We start from the raw sequence: 19,320 nt of genomic DNA, 5'->3' as shown, positions 1-19,320 counted from the left end.
AATACACTCCTGAAGTGAAAGGTGGAAAAATGCAACACCTTTGATGTGACGGCTGTTATTATTCCTATAGAATATCACAGATATGTGTGTCCCCTTCGACATATTTGCGATCTGGAAACAACAACAACAACAACACGAAAATAACAAAACCCCAGAAACACAACACACACACACACACACACACACACACACACACACACACACACACACACACACACATCTTTCTCTGTCTTTCACCCCACTGCCTGGAACTCCCTAGTTTTGTCCCCCAGGGAAAACAAAAACACACACACACTCTCTTTTCAACTTTTTAAAAAGAATTCAAAGACGTACCTCTTTCAGTTTCACATCTCATAATGCATTCGGGTAAGTGATTGTTTCTGGGGGTTTTGTCATGTTACGTTTTCTGGAGACGAGGGGGGTTGGGGGGCGGGGGGGGCGGTTGTGACTGATATAAAATCTTGTACTTTGATATACAATGTACATTTTTAGTGTTTTGTGATGTATGTGACTGGGTAGCGGTTTTTAAGTATCGTGATATGGTTTTGAGTATTGTGATATTGGGAGTGGTTTTAAATATTATGATGCGGTTCTTAAGAATTGTGATATTGGATTTAAGTATTGCGATATGGTATGTGTATTGTTTGGGTATTGTAATATATGTGTTTGAGTATGATGCAGTGTGTGATGATTTTTATGTATGCATGAACATAAATTAGTGTTAAAGTGTTTGTTTGGTGGTCTGTGCAGGATTCGTATTTCAATGCATTCTTAAAACGTCAGTTTTTACACTGTACAGAGCAACTGAGCATGTTTTAAACGGAAAGGCGCTTCATAAACTAAACTTAATAAGCAGTAGTAGCAGTTGTATCGTCACTTATCATTATTCATAATTTATCATTTAGTTTTAACATTGTTGATTTATATGGCTACAAAAACGTACATATATATATATATATATATATATATATATATATATATATATGTATGTATGTATGTATGCATGTATATATATTTTTTTTCTTCTATTTTTTTAATCATTATTAGTGCGTGTGTGTGTGTGTGTGTGTGTGTGTCTTTAGTGACGATAATTAATATCAGCAGTCATGTGATTTAATGTTGTGTGTGTGTGTGTGTGTGTGTGTGTGTGTGTGTGTGTGTGTGTGTGTGTGTGTGTGTGTGTGCTCTGTCCTTTTCTTTCATTTCATGTGTTCCAATGAAAGATTTGTCCAAACCAATATAACCCTCTACCGGAAGTCGATTAAGGTTGTCTCAACTAACTGGTAGTGAGGAATGGAAAAAAAAATGACACATCAAAATATGATACGAATGCAGGGACTTCAATCACGGAATGCAGAGAAGCAATGAGAAGAACGTTAGGATCCGATTCATTACACACTCTCCAATTTTCCTGACTCCACCCAGGTTTGAATGAGCACCTGACTTCGGTTGGGTGAGGTTAAAAGGGCGGAAGAAGAGGACTGGGCCTTGCCTTTCTAATTCTGTGCCGTGTCCTCGACACAGTAGATATATATATGAATTCACTGCCCCGATGGCCATAAATGGCTATATGGAACCCTTTTAACCTGTGTATTTTACATTTTCTTAAGTGCGCAAGGTGCGTGATCGAACAAAGTTCATAATACTGGCTTGCCGTGCCTGCTGCTGCTGGTTTTCAGCGTGTGTGGCTGTCTTTCCGCTCTGCAGGTTTTCTAGCTTATATATATATATATATATATACTCTTTCTCTTTCATCCTTCTGAATCACATCCGTGCACATGCGTGTGAATGATTGGTAAGTGTCTCTGCATAAGATTCTGTGTACTGCATAAAAAAAATATTTTATTTCTGTGCACTATATATAAAAATATTTTATTGTTATAATTTCTCAATCAAGTACCAACCCATACCAGGCTTCCCCCCCTCCCCCCCCCCCACCCCCACCCCCTTTCCCTAAGTTACAACAACCAACATGGCCGACTTGCAGCAGCTGAAGTCTTCGGACTTTTCAGTGTAGTGTGCTGTTTGGGCCACAACCAACCGTGACAAAGGCAGACCGAAGAAAAGGGCAATCAAAAACAGCTGGTGGGTTGGTGCGTTGAAGACAAGACACGTTTGAAAACAGGAACAAGAGGAAGAGAGACTAAACACTTAAAGATTAAAGGTTACCATAGCCTTCAATAGGATGATGGAGTGATGGCCTAGAGGTAACGCGTCCGCCTAGGAAGCGAGAGAATCGGAGCGCGCTGGTCTGAATCACGGCTCAGCCGCCGATATTTTCTTCCCCTCCACCACTAGACCTTGAGTGGTGGCGTGGACGCTAGTCATTCGGATGAGACGATAAACCGAGTTCCCGTGTGTAGCATGCACTTAGCGCACGTAAAAGAACCCACGGCAACAAAAGGGTTGTTCCTGGCAAAATTCTGTAGAAAAAAAAAATCTACTTCGATAGGAAAAACAAATAAAACTGCACGCAGGAAAAAATACAAACAAAAAAAATGGGTGGCGCTGTATTATAGCGACGCGCTCTCCCTGGGGAGAGCAGCCCGAACTTCACACAGAGAAATCTGTTGTGATAAAAAGAAATACAAATACAAATATAGCCGCCAGAGAATTCATATATCCACTGTGTCCGGAGCTCGGCACAAGAAGGAGGAAACCCAATCTTCTCCCGCCAAACATTTCCCGTTCCCCCAGCCGAAGTCAGGTTCCAGTTCAAACACATGGGTGGAGTAAGTAAAATCGGAGTGAACTGCCTTTCCACACGACACACCACCATGCCGAAACGGGGTCTCCAACCCTGATCACTGGTGAACACTGGAGCAGAACTCCAACATCTAACCCTGATCACTGGTCAACACTGGAGCAGAACTCCAACATCTAACTCTGATCACTGGTCAACACTGGAGCAGAACTCCAACGTCTAACTCTGGTCAACACTGGAGCAGAACTCCAACGTCTAACTCTGATCACTGGTGAACACTGGATTGGAAGTCCAACATCTAACTCTGATCACTGGTCAACACTGGAGCAGAACTCCAACATCTAACTCTGATCACTGGTGAACACTGGAGCAGAACTCCAACATCTAACTCTGATCACTGGTCAACACTGGAGCAGAACTCCAACGTCTAACTCTGATCACTGGTCAACACTGGAGCAGAACTCCAACGTCTAACTCTGATCACTGGTCAACACTGGAGCAGAACTCCAACATCTAACTCTGATCACTGGTCAACACTGGAGCAGAACTCCAACGTCTAACTCTGATCACTGGTGAACACTGGATTGGAAGTCCAACGCCAAGCCGAGTCAGCAACAGTAACAGAAGTAACACAAACACAAAGTAGTACTTAACACTAACAGACACGACGCATCCTTTACTCGGATAGAAGACGAGTGGACATAAGTCACAGGTTTACACACACACACACACACACGCACGCACGCACGCATACACATACACACACTCACACGCACACACACACACACACGCGCGCGCGCGCACACACACACACTTTTTTTTTCCACTGCGACTTACTCTGTTAAAGAAATAACTGTCCCCTGCACTTTTTTGTATAATCAGTGACATTCATTTAGCATCTACTTTTTTTTTTTTTTTTTTTTTGCTGTTGTTATCTTGTGGTATCAGTGTTTTAAATCCGTGAAATAGGAATGTGTGGAGGTGTGTGATTCATGACTTATTTTCATCGGATATATATCTTTTTTTTTTTTAACTGAGCTCTAAACATGAGTGGTTTACCAAGTGTATCCTGTTTGTTCGCTGAAATTCTCATTCCACTTTAGGTATAGGTGAACATTCTTCATGTTTGTTCATTTTGTGTTCTATTTCTCTCCTTTTATTTGCTTGAGACAATGTGGAATGTATGTTATACTTATCTTGTGTCCACACACTTGAATTCATATATATATATGAAAATGATGGGTGGATAATATGCTTATGAAAAATGTTTAGCTAAAAATGGGAACGGTATACTGCGTGTCTCTTATTTACAATATTATTTTGAATAAATAAACACACACACACACACACACACACACACACACACACACGCACGCACGCACGCACACACACACACACACACACACACACACACACACACACACACACACACACACACACACACTTGTAGTGTGTACGGTGAATATTCTGACTGTTTGGGTATATCAGGTAGCAGCTGTATGGTATCAGTTCAATCGTCAGGTTCGAGCCTTGTTCAGTTGGGTTTTTGTTGTTGTTGTTGTTTGTATGAATGGTTCGTATTGTTCCTAATGCTTGTTCATGTAAGGTTCTACTACTGTACTTTTGTTAGCCTGAGAGAATAATATGGAATATATTTCAAAAGCCTCATATTCCCATTTCCTTGAGGGACTAGATATGATCAATAAAAACTGAATTGTATTGTAGTACTGTTTCGCACTGAACTGTACTTTACTCTCCTTTCCAACTGCCCACAGTACATTTTTTTTTAAGTACAAATTGTTCATTATAGATAGATAGATAGATTTATAGACAGATAGAAATATAGGTATAATTAACATTAAATCCACTTCTGTATTTGATATTTGTCTTCAGAAACAAACGGTAACGTTGTCTGTCCTTTGAGCGAAAAAGAAAAATTGAATGAGCAAGTCAACCCTCCTCAAAAAACTTCACTGGCTCCCTGTGCTGACAAGGATGAAGTGCAAGCTCACATGCTATGTCACAGGTTTTTGTTGTTCGGCTTTGTGTGTGTGTGTGTGTGTGTGTGTGTGTGTGTGTGTGTGTGTGTGTGTGTGTGTGTGTGTGTGTGTGTGTGTTCGTTTGTTTTTTTGCATTTGTTATTCTGTGTGTATTTTTTTTATCTGCAACTGGTTCATCCCTGTCTTTATGCATCACTGACCTCATGTCTGTCACACATTTTTTTCGACACACTTTCGTCTGCAGTCGACAAAATAATAATAATAATGTCATGGTGAAAGTGTTGTTGTTGTTTTTTTAAAGTAATGAACTCTCTTTAACCCTCCATATATACGTCAGTGTGACTGACGCTGTTTCTGCCTTTGAGCCCTCGACAAGTATGCTCGATGGTGAAGGTCTATAAATCACTCCACCGACGGCAAGACAAGAGTCGGATTACAACGGGTCAGAATGTCAGTCGCCAGTCTGTGAATTTCTTCCTCTTGGGATTATCTTACCTTTGATCACCTGTATCGATTACACCATTAAAACCCCTTGACTGCCATGAACGTATTACGTACGTCACTGATGATGTCATCAGAAAAAGGCAAATAGCTCTGGAAGGCTGAAAATTCACACAGTTTGTCTAGAGTGGTATATCTCCAGACCATTTTCTCAGTTTTAGGCTGGTTGTTTTGGGTAATGTTTTATTACCTGAAACACCACTTTCTGCTGTTTTCCCCCTGGCACTGAAGGGGTAACGTATGCCAAAAAGATGCACATGTACGGCAGTGTTTTTTGTTTGTTTGTTTTGTTTTCGGTTGCTGGTTTTGTTTTTTTTCTGTTTTGTTTTTTTGTTTGTTTGTTTTTTTTACTTCTCCAGTTTGAAACGTTTGGCTTTCTGATTTCTGACATGTCTTTAGATTTAAACACATTAGCAATTTAGTCGGCCTGCATTCATTGAAATCCAACGTATCAGCTCCATACACGCATGTATACGTGGAGTGATGGCCTAGAGGTAACGCGTCCGCCTAGGAAGCGAGAGAATCTGAGCGCGCTGGTTCGAATCACGGCTCAGCCGCCGATATTTTCTCCCCCTCCACTAGACATTGAGTGGTGGTCTGGATGCTAGTCATTCGGATGAGACGATAAACCGAGGTCCCGTGCGCAGCATGCAAGTAGCGCACTAAAACAACCCACGGCAACAAACAGGTTGTTCCTGGCAAAATTCTGTAGAAAATTCCACTTCGATAGGAAAAACAAATAAAACTGCACGCAAAATACAAAAAAAAAGGGGGGTGGCGCTGTAGTATAGCGACGCGCTCTCCTTGGGGAGAGCAGCCCGAATTTCACACAGAGAAATCTGTTGTGAAAGAAATACAAATACAAATATGACAGGTGAAGCCACAAAAATCCGGCGTGTGCCTCCGCACTGCCAAACTGGATTATCTAACTCTCCCCTGCCTGTCTGTCCCAAACAGTCTTGACAAACTTCAAAGGGTACAGAACTCTGCTGCCAGGCTTGTGTACAGGGTGAAAACGTGCGATCTTCTTATGCAAGACCCAAGCCCTGAAAAAACTTGACCTTATGGGCTTTTGCCAATAGATCGTTAAACTCAGCTCCACTAATCTTCCAAAGTTATTCACTCACATCTGTGCTGCACTGGGAGCTCCCAGTCCACTCCAGAACTGAACATAAACTTTCCACTCTTTGTCACGTTGTTCTCTCTGACTCCTCCCCAAGACGCATGTACCTGTACATACATCTCGCCTGCTTCACATCTCCAGCTCTGGAAGACACCTCCATTCAGCAGCTGACACCAGACGTCTGGCTGGTTAAGATTTTAAGAGATTAACTGAAGGTTCCCATAACCTATTACAGCAATCGGGTGCCCAATGAATCCATCCACTTTGTCTGGAGCTCAGTACTGGAAGGTAAAGCCCATTCTTCCCCATCAGCCGAAGTGTGGTTGAGCCACTGACAAGAACTGTCTTGGACATCTGATTTGTTCCTCTGCTGACCCGCGTGTGTGTGTGGAACGGTCTGCCGTCCACATCCGCAACACTGGGTCAACCTCTCCTTTCAAAGGATATCTAAACCCCATCTTTTTTTTTTCCAAATTTGCCTGTCCTCAGTCTGTTTGCTTGCTCAATTGTTTGCAACCTTTGTCGTTTCGTTTGAGTTGGCGCATGTGCGTGTTTGTGTTTTGTTGTGTGTTTGGTGCGTGGGAAGGGAAGGGGTTGAGTCTGTGTTTCGATTTTTGTCTTCTCTTTTTCTTAAAAAAAAAACTTGCGTGTCTTGGTATTACGCAGCGCGAACAGCTTACATGCACGGTATATGAGGTGCAGCGCTTTATAACTCCCTTGTATTATTATCACCATCATTATCATCATCATGACTGTCATTAATTATGATTCGTTGTTGTTGTTTAAGACATTATTCATCTTACCTCCGTGTACCTTGAGAGCGCCAGTCACTCAGCCAATAACTGCGTGTTTTCGGCTCTAACTTGCAAAGCCCTGTGACATGCGTGTGTGTGTGTGTGTGTGTGTGTGTGTGTGTGTGTGTGTGTCTGTGTCTGTGTGTGTGTGTCTGTGTCTGTGTGTGTTGGACTCACAATTATAGTCGTGAATAGCGTGTCCAGACTGTGTCGTTCTGTGCACTGCAAACTTGGCTGTGTCGACGATCACCACTTGGTTGTCGTTTAACAGTGGTTGGGACAGAAGGACTCCACCAGCTTCGTTGTGAAACGTTCTGCCATGTTACGTTTTGTGATTGTAGCATTGCTTCTGCACGCGTGCATACTCCTCTCTCTCTCTCTCTCTCTCTCTCTCTCTCTTACGACGATCCTTTTCACAGAATCTCTCTCTCTCTCTCTCTCTCTCTTACGACGATCCTTTTCACAGAATATGAGTCGAGTCTCTCTCTGTCTCTCTCTTTCTCTCTGAGAACGATCCTTTTCATAGCACATACACACACACACTCTCCCTCCCTCCCTCTCTCTCTCTCTCTCTCTCTGCAGCTCACCGTTCAACATGTATGCAGGTAACCTGCAACAGCTGCGAGTGCGTCACACATTCAGTGTGTGAATTCTGTCCTCCCACCGCTCAGTGTGTGCCCGCGTTGCAGGTCTGTGTTCATGACAGTCCGTGAGACACTGTTGTTCCTCACTGACATTCTGTGTGACACTGGTGTGTCTTTACTTCGTGACATCTTGGTAGCAAGTCCTGAGTAGGAAGCGAGTGTCCACGGGTTAAAGTCCCAGAAATGGAGCCGGAGTTTTACCCCCCCCCCCTGTCCCCAACCCCCCCACCCCCACCCCCCACCACCAACCCTCTCCACAAGACAGTGAGTTGCAGTCTGGGTGCTAGTCATTCGGATGAGACGATAAACCGAGGCCCCGTGTGCAGCATGTAGACCTGTATACTTAGCGCAAGTAAAAGAACCCGCGGCAACAAATGGGTTGCCCCTGGCAAATCCTATCCCTGGGTATGCAGCCCGAATTTCACACAGAGAAATCAACTGTGGCAAAAAGTAGAGTTCAAAACACTACACTACACTACACTACACTTCACTACACTACACCACACTACACTACATTACACTATACTACACTGCATTACCAATACAATACAAATAAAAACAGAATGCAACAAAACACACAGCTGTGTCTTCATGGCATTCCGTGTGACACTAGTTTGTCTTTAAAGAAAAATACTACACGCCATATGACACTGGTGTGCAACATTCCCGTTTCTGCATATTTAAAACTGTACTGGCTACGTGAATACGAACTGCACGTTCAGAAGATGTTTAATTGCTTTGGTATGCCATGCCCATTCTAAATCTCACCTCGTAACTAACCTGAATGTGTATAGTAAGGGCGCTGTTTGTCAACCATTTTCCAAAGAAGACAGCAATCAATAGTGTTGAGCTTTCTTTATGTTTTCAAAACTTCGATGATGTTTTCCCCTTTACTGTAAGAATCTTCCCATGCATTGTTTAGACTTAAATTAATTTTTCATGAAAATATTATTCCTAGGTGTTTTATATTCACGAGTTCATCACACTTAACTCTTCTATGTTTCCATAGATTTTTTTTTCATGCTGTGATATGCAACATCCAATTCAACTGCCAAACCTGTGCGATCTCCTTCTTTTTAAATGAATCATTCATGTTTGCAAATCCTTGACTGTTCCCCCAAAAAACGAAAAACATCATAGCAAACAGTAACTGAAATACTACCATAGTTCCATGTATCTGGATACCATGTCTTCCTATACTGATAATTCTATAGCAAATTCAATAATAACAATAACTGCATTTGTGTAACGTTCACCAGCTGTCAAACGAAACCAGCTTGACGAAAATAATCGCATTCCTGAGCACGATATATACTATTAGCTTGTTGCGTTGCTCCGCTGTCTATGTGTACATGTATAACATGTTTACTGAATAAAGTGTTGTTTAAACCTACAATAAGAAAGAAAGAAAAATCAGCAGGCATAGGAGACAGCCTTGTTTCACTCCACTTGGGACAGGGCATTCAACGCGATCTGAGAATACGCCCTTCACTTACGAACATATGCGGCAAGCACTGAGTTGTAAACACACCTTTCAGTCATACCATTGAAAGAGAGAGAGACAGACAGACAGACAGACATAAAGAGACTGAGAGAGAGAGAGAGGGAGAGAGAGAGAGAAAGAGAGAGAACGGTAACGGTAACGGTAGTTTGTTCAACATGGCCATTGCCATTCATAGTGGCGAATAAGTATTTTGTGTGTGGATACACAAAGCATACAATCTGACGGAAGTATATATATTTCAAACAAAACTGTGCTGGTCAACCAATCGAATTATAAAGTCTACGCCTTTTTAATAACTTGTAAATTATAATACGGTAAGATTCGAAATAGCGTTTCCATTGGGAGACAGGCAGGCAGACAGACAGACAGAGAGACAGGCAGACAGACAGACAGACAAATACAGAGAGAGAGAAAGAGATGGGTGGTGCAGGAAAGACTCCAAGAGCAAAAAGTACTCCAGTTCTGAATCCACCTCAGGCAGTTTGCGAACTGATGCGGGGGATACGAGAGGTGAGGTGGAAGCGCGCGCGCCGCACACACACACACACACACACACACACAGAGGCACACACACACGACAAAATGACATGGTGGTGAGTGGGCGGATATGGGTGCGGTTGTGTCATGTCAGAAGCCGCGGACTCATAGACAAATATATATACATTTATTTATTCATTTATTTATCTATTCGTTTATCTATTTATCTATTTATTCATTATTCATGTTTCAATATTCATTTATCTATTCACATTTCTGTTGAGTCCGTGGTTAGAAGAATGGAAAGAAAGGAAGGGTAGAATACAGATCAAGGTTCAACGGGATATTTTCTGAGTTGGCTGGAGAAGAATAGAACACACGGAGGAATTTATCTGTTAAATGTTCCGTCACACATACTGGTGACTGGAGACACCTAGTTAAAACAGTAATGTTTACAGTTTAACGTTATCGTTTAAAAGGAAATTAATAAAGAATTCTTTCTTCTTCTTTTTTTTCTTTTTCTTTTTTTTTAAATTATGAGTGAAGGCGGAGTTGTATAGCGAGTTCAGGGGAAACAGGAAAACATTTACAGAGGCACGAGCTGCCTCAGTCTCGCCGTTCGTCCTGGCCCAACACCACACCACACCACACGGCAACCTTCCAACACCACCACTGCTTTGTCCCACACCCTGATATCAGGTAAAGGGGTGGGAAGATCAATAGCTACCCGTACCCGGCCAGTGGCGGCCAGTGCTGATCCCATCGGTACCCCACGGCATTGATTTCCCACCCGGATCGGCGGACAGGGCGAGTAGGCACGTCACGCAAGCACAAAGTCAGCGCCAAAATTGGAAACCAAACGATTTTTCAATGATCGACGGATAGGAAGGAGTTCCTTAGCGAAGAGCACGTTGTCACGCGACTCGCTCACCGGTTCAGGGGTGCGGAACATTGTGTTTGAAGAATGCGTCTGTGTGCATGTGTGGCTGCGTGTTAATCCTGTACAAGTCTTGTTGTTGTTGTATTTTACTTGGTGTGTGTGTGTGTGTGTGTGTGTGTGTGTGTGTGTGTGTGTGTGTGTGTGTGTGTGTGTGTGTGTGTGTGTGTGTGTGTGTGTGTGTGTGTGTGTGTGTGTGTGTGTGTGTGTGTGTGTTTGTGTGTGTGTGTGTGCAAAAGGTACTGATGTTCAAAACTGCAGCTAGCAGTTTGTATGATTTACACAAATAACTAACGACGTCAAAAATCGGTCCAGGTTACTCTTTTCTTTCCGTTTGATAATCGATCAGCATTGAGAAGGAATGCCTATGGGGTGAGTTTACTGAGAGGGTGGGGTGGGAGTCAATGAGTATCCTGTTTTAAACAAGCTAAAGCACACTTCACAAAAGCTCAACAGCTGTCGATTTGCTGTGCATGCTAACCTCGCCCCAGTACATATATAATAGCAGTCAGTGCGGAACGCTAAAATGCAGTGCCTCTCTCCCTCTCTCAGCCCTGATCGGTTCTGAAGTTTCAGTTTCAGTTTCAGTAGCTCAAGGAGGCGTCACTGCGTTCGGACAAATCCATATACGCTACACCACATCTGCCAAGCAGATGCCTGACCAGCGGCGTAGCCCAACGCGCTTAGTCAGGCCTTGGAAAAAAAGGTGAATAAATAATAGATAAGCGTACATAAATAAGTAAATAAATACATCAATAGATAAATAAATAAATAAATAATAATTACAATATGAAAAAAGGTAGTAGTAGTAATAATAATAATAATAATAATAATAATAATAATAATAATAATTAATAAATAAGACAACAATGAAGGTTCTGAAGGTTAAGAGCAAACCTGTACCTCTTTGATAGCTTTCTTCCCCTTCCTTGCAGAATAAAAGGACACTATCAGGGCTTCTCTCTCTCTCTCTCTCTCTCTCTCTCTCTCTCTCTCTCAGCTGTGCTTACTGCACTACCCTCGTGAAATAAAAAATCGTTTCGTTTCGTTTCGTTTCTCTCTCTCTCTCTCTCCCACACCCCTGTGAAGGGCGAGTGTACGTCTGTCTGTATGAAGGCTGACTATAATGTACATGTGGCATTTCTGAATGAAATCTTTTTTATGTATATATATTCTCACAAATGTCATGATAGGGGCTGTTGGCCTCAGTCATTAAAGTCGTTCAGCGTTCTGCGTTCACTTTCTTTCCCTCCCTCCCTCCCTCCCTCCCTGCCCCTCTCTCTCAGAATACACACACACACACACACACACACACACACACACACACACACACACACCACTGTACCAGTCAATCCATATAATTATGCTTTAAACACAACGTGGCAGGTCTCAGTACAAATAAAACAACCTGGTATTATTTTCCCCGAGAACAAGAAAGGCCTTCAGAAAGTTCACAGAACAACGATACATTAACGAATCCACCAACCTGCCTTCCAGAATCAGTTACACACACACGCACGCACGCACGCACAAACACACACACTCACACACACACGCACGCACGCACGCACGCACGCACAAACACACACACACACACACACACACACACACACACACACACACACAGAGGAAGAAGAGAGAGAGAGAGACTCAGATTCATATTAATTTTATAATCATATTCTGTGAAAAACATCGTCCAGAGATAGACGGGGGGGCGGGGGGGGGGGCAGAATGAGAGAGAGTTGGGAAGAGAGGGAGGGAAAGAGAAAAAGAAAGAGAGGGAAGGGCAGACAGGCAAACAGACTGACACAGAGAGAGAGAGGAATCAGACTCAACCACTGCAACTAAAAGGATCGTCCAATGAGAATAGAGAGTGGGGAGGGGAGGGAGAGAAAGGGAAGGATGGAGGGAGGGAGCGAGGGATATGAAATAATGTGTGTGTGTGAGTTTCAGTTTCAGTTTCAGTAGCTCAAGGAGGCGTCACTGCGTTCGGACAAATCCATTTACGCTACACCACATCTGCCAAGCAGATGCCTGACCAGCGGCGTAGCCCGACGCGCTTAGCCAGGCCTTGAGAGAAAAAAAAGGTGAATAAATAATAGATAAGCGTACATAAGTAAGTAAATAAATACATAAATAAATAAATAATCATAATATAAAAGAAGGTAACAATAATAATAAGAAGAAGAAATAAATAAATAAATAAGGCAACAATGATGATAAATAAGCAAATAAATGTAAAACATGAAGACACACATTCACACATACACCCACACATGCATAACAGATATACACCAAACATGCAGTTTCACAGATATGAAGCATGTGTGTGTGAGTGTGTTTGTTATTTTTCTTTTGGTTGTTGATGTTGTTGTTTGTTGTTGTTGTTGTTGTTGTTTTCATCCTTTCATTAACATTAAGTCCCAGAGACAGACAGACAGACAAACTGACAGGCAGACAGACAGCCGGACAAGGGAGCGAGAACGAACAGTAAGGATCAAGTGTCATAATTTGTAATTCTGTTAATCAGTGGTGTGAAGGTTTGAATATATTGATCAGGGTCATCACTAAAAAAGCTATTGATGTTCTTTTTTGAGTGTCATGAAATTAATGAATGCCTAACGTAAATGTCTAAGTTTTTATTCATCGTGCACTTTGCATACACAGGGGTGGCTACACTTATGTACTGACATATAAAGTTCTATTTGTGTCATAGTTGTTTTTTTTGTTTTACACAAATCTAGGGTATACCAAGGGTTAGGCTCTCAAGGTCTCATCAGCGAGTTGGAATTATGCGAACTGAACAGGCATCTGCATTTTCTTTTCTTTTTTTTTTTTTTTTTTCACAGCAGATGTGGCGTAGATGTATATGGATCAGTCCGCACACTTTGACACCACTTTGAAACTGTAACTGAAACACTGCCATTATCTTGTCAAGATCTTGTCAATGTCATAATCAATGTCCTCGATGGTGTGCGTATTGCGTTGGTCAGCGTTAAAAATGTTGTCGTTATTGAACTTTACATACCCCCGAAAGCGGAGTATGGCTGCCTTCATGGCGGGGTAAAAACGGTCATAACCGTAAAAGCCCACTCGTGTACATACTAGTGAACGTGGGAGTTGCATCCCACGAACGAAGAAGAAGAAGGACTTTAGATAAACAGTCATACTGTACCAGGTGCACGCAAGAAATGATATGTCACAGTCTGTTTTTGAGGCAATCTCAAAATAACACACGACAACCCTCTGTGAAATCAGATAAATAGTGTGTGTGTGTGTGTGTGTGTGTGTGTGTGTGTGTGTGTGTGTGTGTGTGTGTGCGTGCGTGTGTTTGTTTGTTTGTTTTGTCGTGTGTGTGTGTGTGTGTGTGTGTGTGTGTGTCTGTGTGTGTGTCTGTGTCTGTCTGTGTCTGCGTCTCTGTGTGTGTGTGCGTGTGTGTGCGTGTGTGTATGTGTGTGTGTCCATAATGCCACAGACGATCTGAAGCTTTCAAATGAATGAAAATCCATTATCATCACCATCCAATATATTCAATACACCTCCCGTACCGATTGCACTTTCCAGTTAGTTTCAATCAGCGTATCAGCCTACTACGCAAGATATATTGATTCGTTGTGCATGTATACACTTCCTTGCGTTTGGGACACCAAACCCAAAAGTCATTGGCCTCTTTCCCACTGAACAACAACTAAGACGAAAAACGGACAAGTCGAACAGACAACAGTTTGGAAAAGATCACGAACTTACCGTGCGATCATTCTAATCCGCCAGTAATCCAGTGGAAACGAAACAGCACACAGTCCAAACTCACAGGTGAAACTCTCCACAGTTTTTGCACGTAGTCGCTCTTCATTCAAACACGCTTCGTGTCACCGCCATGGTAGTGTGGTCACGTGACTGGGCCCGACCAGCGACAAGAGCGGCGCGTGGGGGGGCAGTGAGCGGGGTGGTGGTGGCACAGGAGTCCGACAACACAGGAACGCGGTGAGAGGTAAATATAGCAGCACGCGGGCTGGCTCGTCGCGCGTGGTCCACACCTGTGTGACGATCCCGTTTGGCCGTGAACGTGTCAGTGGATCGATTAGAAGAATAAGTAAGTCACAGCGAAAAAGGACTCTAAACAACTTGACCTTTTGTGCGTCAGCTAAGAGGGCGGCGGTAGAGTCCTATTTCCGCATCCTAAATTCAGGAACCTATTTTTACCGGCAATTTTTGTGCATGTTTTAAACGATAATTATTCCTTTAGTAGATGTTATAATCCATTTTGTGTGGATTCCGACTCTTATTTGTGTACGTTTTTTTGTTGTTTTTTGTTGTTGTTGTTGTCGTTGTTTTTTTTTTGGGGGGGGTTGCTCAATTTTGGTGCGGATTGAGTCACTAAACTAACGTGCCACCATCTTGGTTCTTCCGTTTTTTTGTATTGTAAGTAAATTAGTCAAGTAAATTCTCCGTCTCCGTCTCTGTCTCCTGGACTGGTCTGGTATTTCTTGGCAGGTCCTATGTCAGAGCCAGTGGGGGTAACGTCTGGGTCTTCTCAGTTGTCCACGTGGGTAGGTGCTGTCATCATTCCAAGGGATCATCAAGTGGAACATACATGCACAACATGATACACTTAACTAACACTATACCAGGACGGGTAGTACTACTCATCACCATTATGTCAACCCACATTTTTCATTTCAACTACTAATACTTTTTTTTTTTTTTCTTGCGTTCCGCCCGGCCCGGATTCGAACTCACAAGCCTATGGCTGCTAACTCGCCGCGGTGCGCTAAACTGAAAGAAGTAAACGGAAATACGTAGAAAGAAACATGACGGGGTAAATTGCTGAAAATCCTCTCTCTCAGTCAATGTCTACTGGACTGGAATCACTGCCTCTGTCTCTACTGGACTGGTGTCTCTGTCTCTGACTGGACTGGTGTCTGTCTCTGTTGGACTGGTGTCTCTACTGGACTGGTGTCTCTGTCTCTGTTGGACTGGTGTCTCTGTCTCTGTTGGACTGGTGTCTCTGTCTCTGTTGGACTGGACTGGTGTCTCTGACTGGACTGGTGTCTCTGTCTCTGTTGGACTGGTGTCTCTGTCTCTGTTGGACTGGTGTCTCTGTCTCTGTTGGACTGGTGTCTCTGTCTCTGACTGGACTGGTGTCTCTGTCTCTGTTGGACTGGCGTCTCTGTCTCTGACTGGACTGGTGTCTCTGTCTCTGTTGGACTGGTGTCTCTGTCTCTGTTGGACTGGTGTCTCTGTCTCTGACTGGACTGGTGTCTCTGTCTCTGTTGGACAGGTGTCTCTGTCTCTGACTGGACTGGTGTCTCTGTCTCTGTGTCTACTGGACTGGAGTCTCTTTTTCTATCTCTACTGGACTGGAGTCTCTGTCTATGACTGAACTGGACTGGTGTCTCTGTCGCTGACTGGACTGGTGTCTCTGTCTCTGTGTCTACTGGACTGGAGTCTCTGTCTATGACTGAACTGGACTGGTGTCTCTGTCGCTGACTGGACTGGTGTCTCTGTCTCTACTGGACTGGAGTCTCTGTCTCTGCCGGTGTCTCTGTCTGTACTGGACTGGACTGTCTCTCAGTCTCGACTGTTATTTCTTGGAGGTCCTCTTCTCAGAGCCACCGAGGGAAGGTACTGTCATCCGTCAAAGGAATCATCAGGTGGAACATACCTGCATAACAACTTGACACATTTTCAGTTCCTAAGACTACCTGTCACCAGTTATGCCTAGTGCTTATCATCAACATATGTCAAACCATATTCTTCATTTTAACCATGAATACTCTCTCTCTCTCTCTCTCTCTCTCTCTCTCTCTCTCTCTCTCTCTCTCTCTCTCTCTCTCTCTCTTTTTTTTTTTTTTTTTTTTTTCATTGCGCCCGGCCGCCGGAATTCGAACTCGCAAACCTCTGACTGCTAACTCGCCGCTCTTATCCGGCTATTCCGCTACCCATCTTCCCGAATGAAGCAGCCAAAGCAAATCATTATACGATCATGGACTGTGCTCAGAATTCGTGAAGAGAAACATGCGCTAAACTAAAAGAAAAAGGAAAAACGAAAAACTTGACGCAGAAAAAACATGACGGGACAAAATTTGCATTTGTTGTATTTGTATTTCTTTTTATCACAACAGATTTCTCTGTGTGAAATTCGGGCTACTCTCCCCAGGGAGAGCGCGTCGCTATTCTACAGCGCCACTCATCTTTTTGTGTGTTTTTTTTCCTGCGTGCAGTTTTATGTTTTTCTTGTCGAAGTGGATTTTTCTACAGAATGTTGCCAGGAACAGCCCTTTTGTTGTCGTAAGTTCATTTACGTGCGTTAAGTGCATGCTACACACGGGACCTCAGTTTATCGTTTCATCCGAATGACTAGCGTCCAGCCTACCACTGACTCAAGGTCTAGTGGAGGGGGAGAAAATATCGACGGTTGAGCCGTGATTCGAACCAGCCGCGCGCTCAGATTATGTCGCTTCCTAGGCGGACGCGTCAGTTTCCTCTAGGCCATCAGTCCACATAAAAAATGGAATTGAATAAATTTAATAAATGAATAGATAAAAAAAATAGTTTGAACGACAAAAACAAATGAAACATTTAAAGAAGACATGGTCAGATCGCCTGTGTTCGTGCGGGTGTTTGTTTTTGTGCTCGTGAGTGAGTGCTGAGGCGTTCTGTTCCGGGAGTGCTCGATAAAAAATTCGTGCATTATCCAGCAGTCGAATGATCCTTATCATTTACATTACTACAATTATATCAAAAGAATTAGATACATATCTATACGAAAGGGCTATTTCGGAGATACACATTTCCAACTTTGACCCGACCCAAAATGGGACCAAACTGTTGCACTGACGAGAAGGCTTTTTTGACAGTCTCCCCTACACGCACTTCAGGCTGACTGACCACTGACGATCGGCACTCATTGATTTCCAGTCTCTCTCCCCGGCACACACACACACACACACACACACACACACACACACACACACCAATAAGACCATTAACACCACGTCAAATAAAACTTCAGATACGACATCTAATTCAACACCGGTACTGATTTTAACATGCAAAATCATTATTATGTTCGTGTTTGGCACGCAGACGCGTTTATAACTGAGACTGATAGGTAGGAGAAAAAAAAACACCAATGAAGAAGGCATAAAAAATATAAAAACGACAGCGTGCGTGCGTGTGTGTGTGTGTGTGTGTGTGTGTGTGTCTGTGTCTGTGCCTGTGTCTGTGTCTGTATGTCTGTGCGCGCACCTTTCTGATTTGGCACGATTGACAAAAGGGAAATAAATCGTATGAAACAGAGTTTACATGAATAGTCTCCCTTACTATGTTACCGCTGAATTTACCTTGGAATTTATTTCTTGGAAATGCCAGCTTTCTTGAACATGAGCTTTAGCAAGCCATCTTTCCTGATTATGTGCTTCTGTAAGCCATCTTTATTGAATATGTCCTTCTAGAAGCCACTGAGAGTTCTGGAAATGACGATTGATGTGCTGTTAGCTCACACTGACGGACTCGGACACACACCGCACACACACACACACACACACACACACACACACACACACACACCGACAGAGAGACAGAGTGATCTAACACACTGCGAGTGAAAGAAGAGACAGAGAGAGAGAGGGGGGGGGGGCCGGGGAGTCAGTGAGAGAGCCTGTACGTTCACCGGCTGTCGTGTCATAAGATCCAGTGTCAAGTTCGCTGTTTTGGCTTCAAGTTCACTTTCACTTTCGTGTCGTCAGCATTTAACAATAAGAATTATTAAACTTTCAAACTGTTTATTTTCTTAATATTTCTCGGAGACAAACCGACTCTTTCAGTTGCTTCATGTCAGTGTTCACTGCTACTGACGGACTGGAGGCGGGAACTGAAGAGCTAACAGACTCGGAGAGATCGAGAGCCTCGGAGAGAGAGCCGAGAGTGAGCCAGGGAGGGGGGTGTGTGTGGTGTCTGTGGGGGGGGGGGGGGGGGGGGGGGTGGACAGACACAAAGACGGCCGTGAACCGGAGACTGCACAGAGACAGCGGGCTGACCGTGAGAGACACAGACCCGGGCGGACGGAGACACACAGAGAGACAGAGACACAGAGAAACAGAAATATAGGTTCAAACCTCAGTGGAAAAAGAGAAAGAAAGCCCAGGGAAAAGACGGGGAGAAAAAAAAAAGCTGAAAAAAAACAAACAACAACAGAAAACAAAGGCCGAAATGGAAATGCATTTATATTGAGAAATCATGTCGGACTGTGCAGAGCATAAAACTGATGATTCTGTACTGAGCGACCGACAATTTTTATCAAATCGAAATTCGAACTTTATTTGTTGAAAAGCAACAAATTCATAAAGCCGGCCGGCATGGCAGCGGCCTGCGGCATACCGTGATATACATCGTACAGTACCGATGCAGGCTATACGTTTTATATCAGACAAAATTAAATGAGTTTTGAAGAAGAAAAAACCCCATAACATTGTAAATAAACAAAGCTTCATTATGTTACCACCAAATAATCATGAATGGGAACCGACTAGCTGGTCATCATAGTTATTATAAATTATAGTGTGTAACTGTACTGACTCGATCTCTCTATGAGACGACCCCCTCGCTGTGCGTGGGACGTTACATCCGGGTGA

At 43.2% G+C, this 19,320-nt stretch overlaps 1 protein-coding gene across 5 annotated transcripts in view; it reads right to left on the bottom strand.

The window, feature by feature from the left end:
- Positions 1–14,585, bottom strand: part of LOC143295145 (uncharacterized) — an 83,728-nt gene extending 69,143 nt beyond the window's left edge. For all 5 annotated transcript variants that reach the window (XM_076606709.1, XM_076606711.1, XM_076606710.1 and 2 more), the window contains exon 1: positions 14,432–14,585. The gene's annotated coding sequence lies outside the window, so the exon portion shown is untranslated. The remainder of the gene's footprint in view (positions 1–14,431) is intronic.
- Between the last annotated feature and the right edge of the window lie 4,735 nt (positions 14,586–19,320).

The sequence above is a fragment of the Babylonia areolata genome, chromosome 20 (genome assembly GCF_041734735.1).
Source record: "Babylonia areolata isolate BAREFJ2019XMU chromosome 20, ASM4173473v1, whole genome shotgun sequence".
NCBI lineage: Eukaryota > Metazoa > Mollusca > Gastropoda > Neogastropoda > Buccinidae > Babylonia > Babylonia areolata.
The sequence above is the reverse complement of the archived record's forward strand: the minus strand, read 5'-3'. Positions and strand labels throughout refer to the sequence as shown.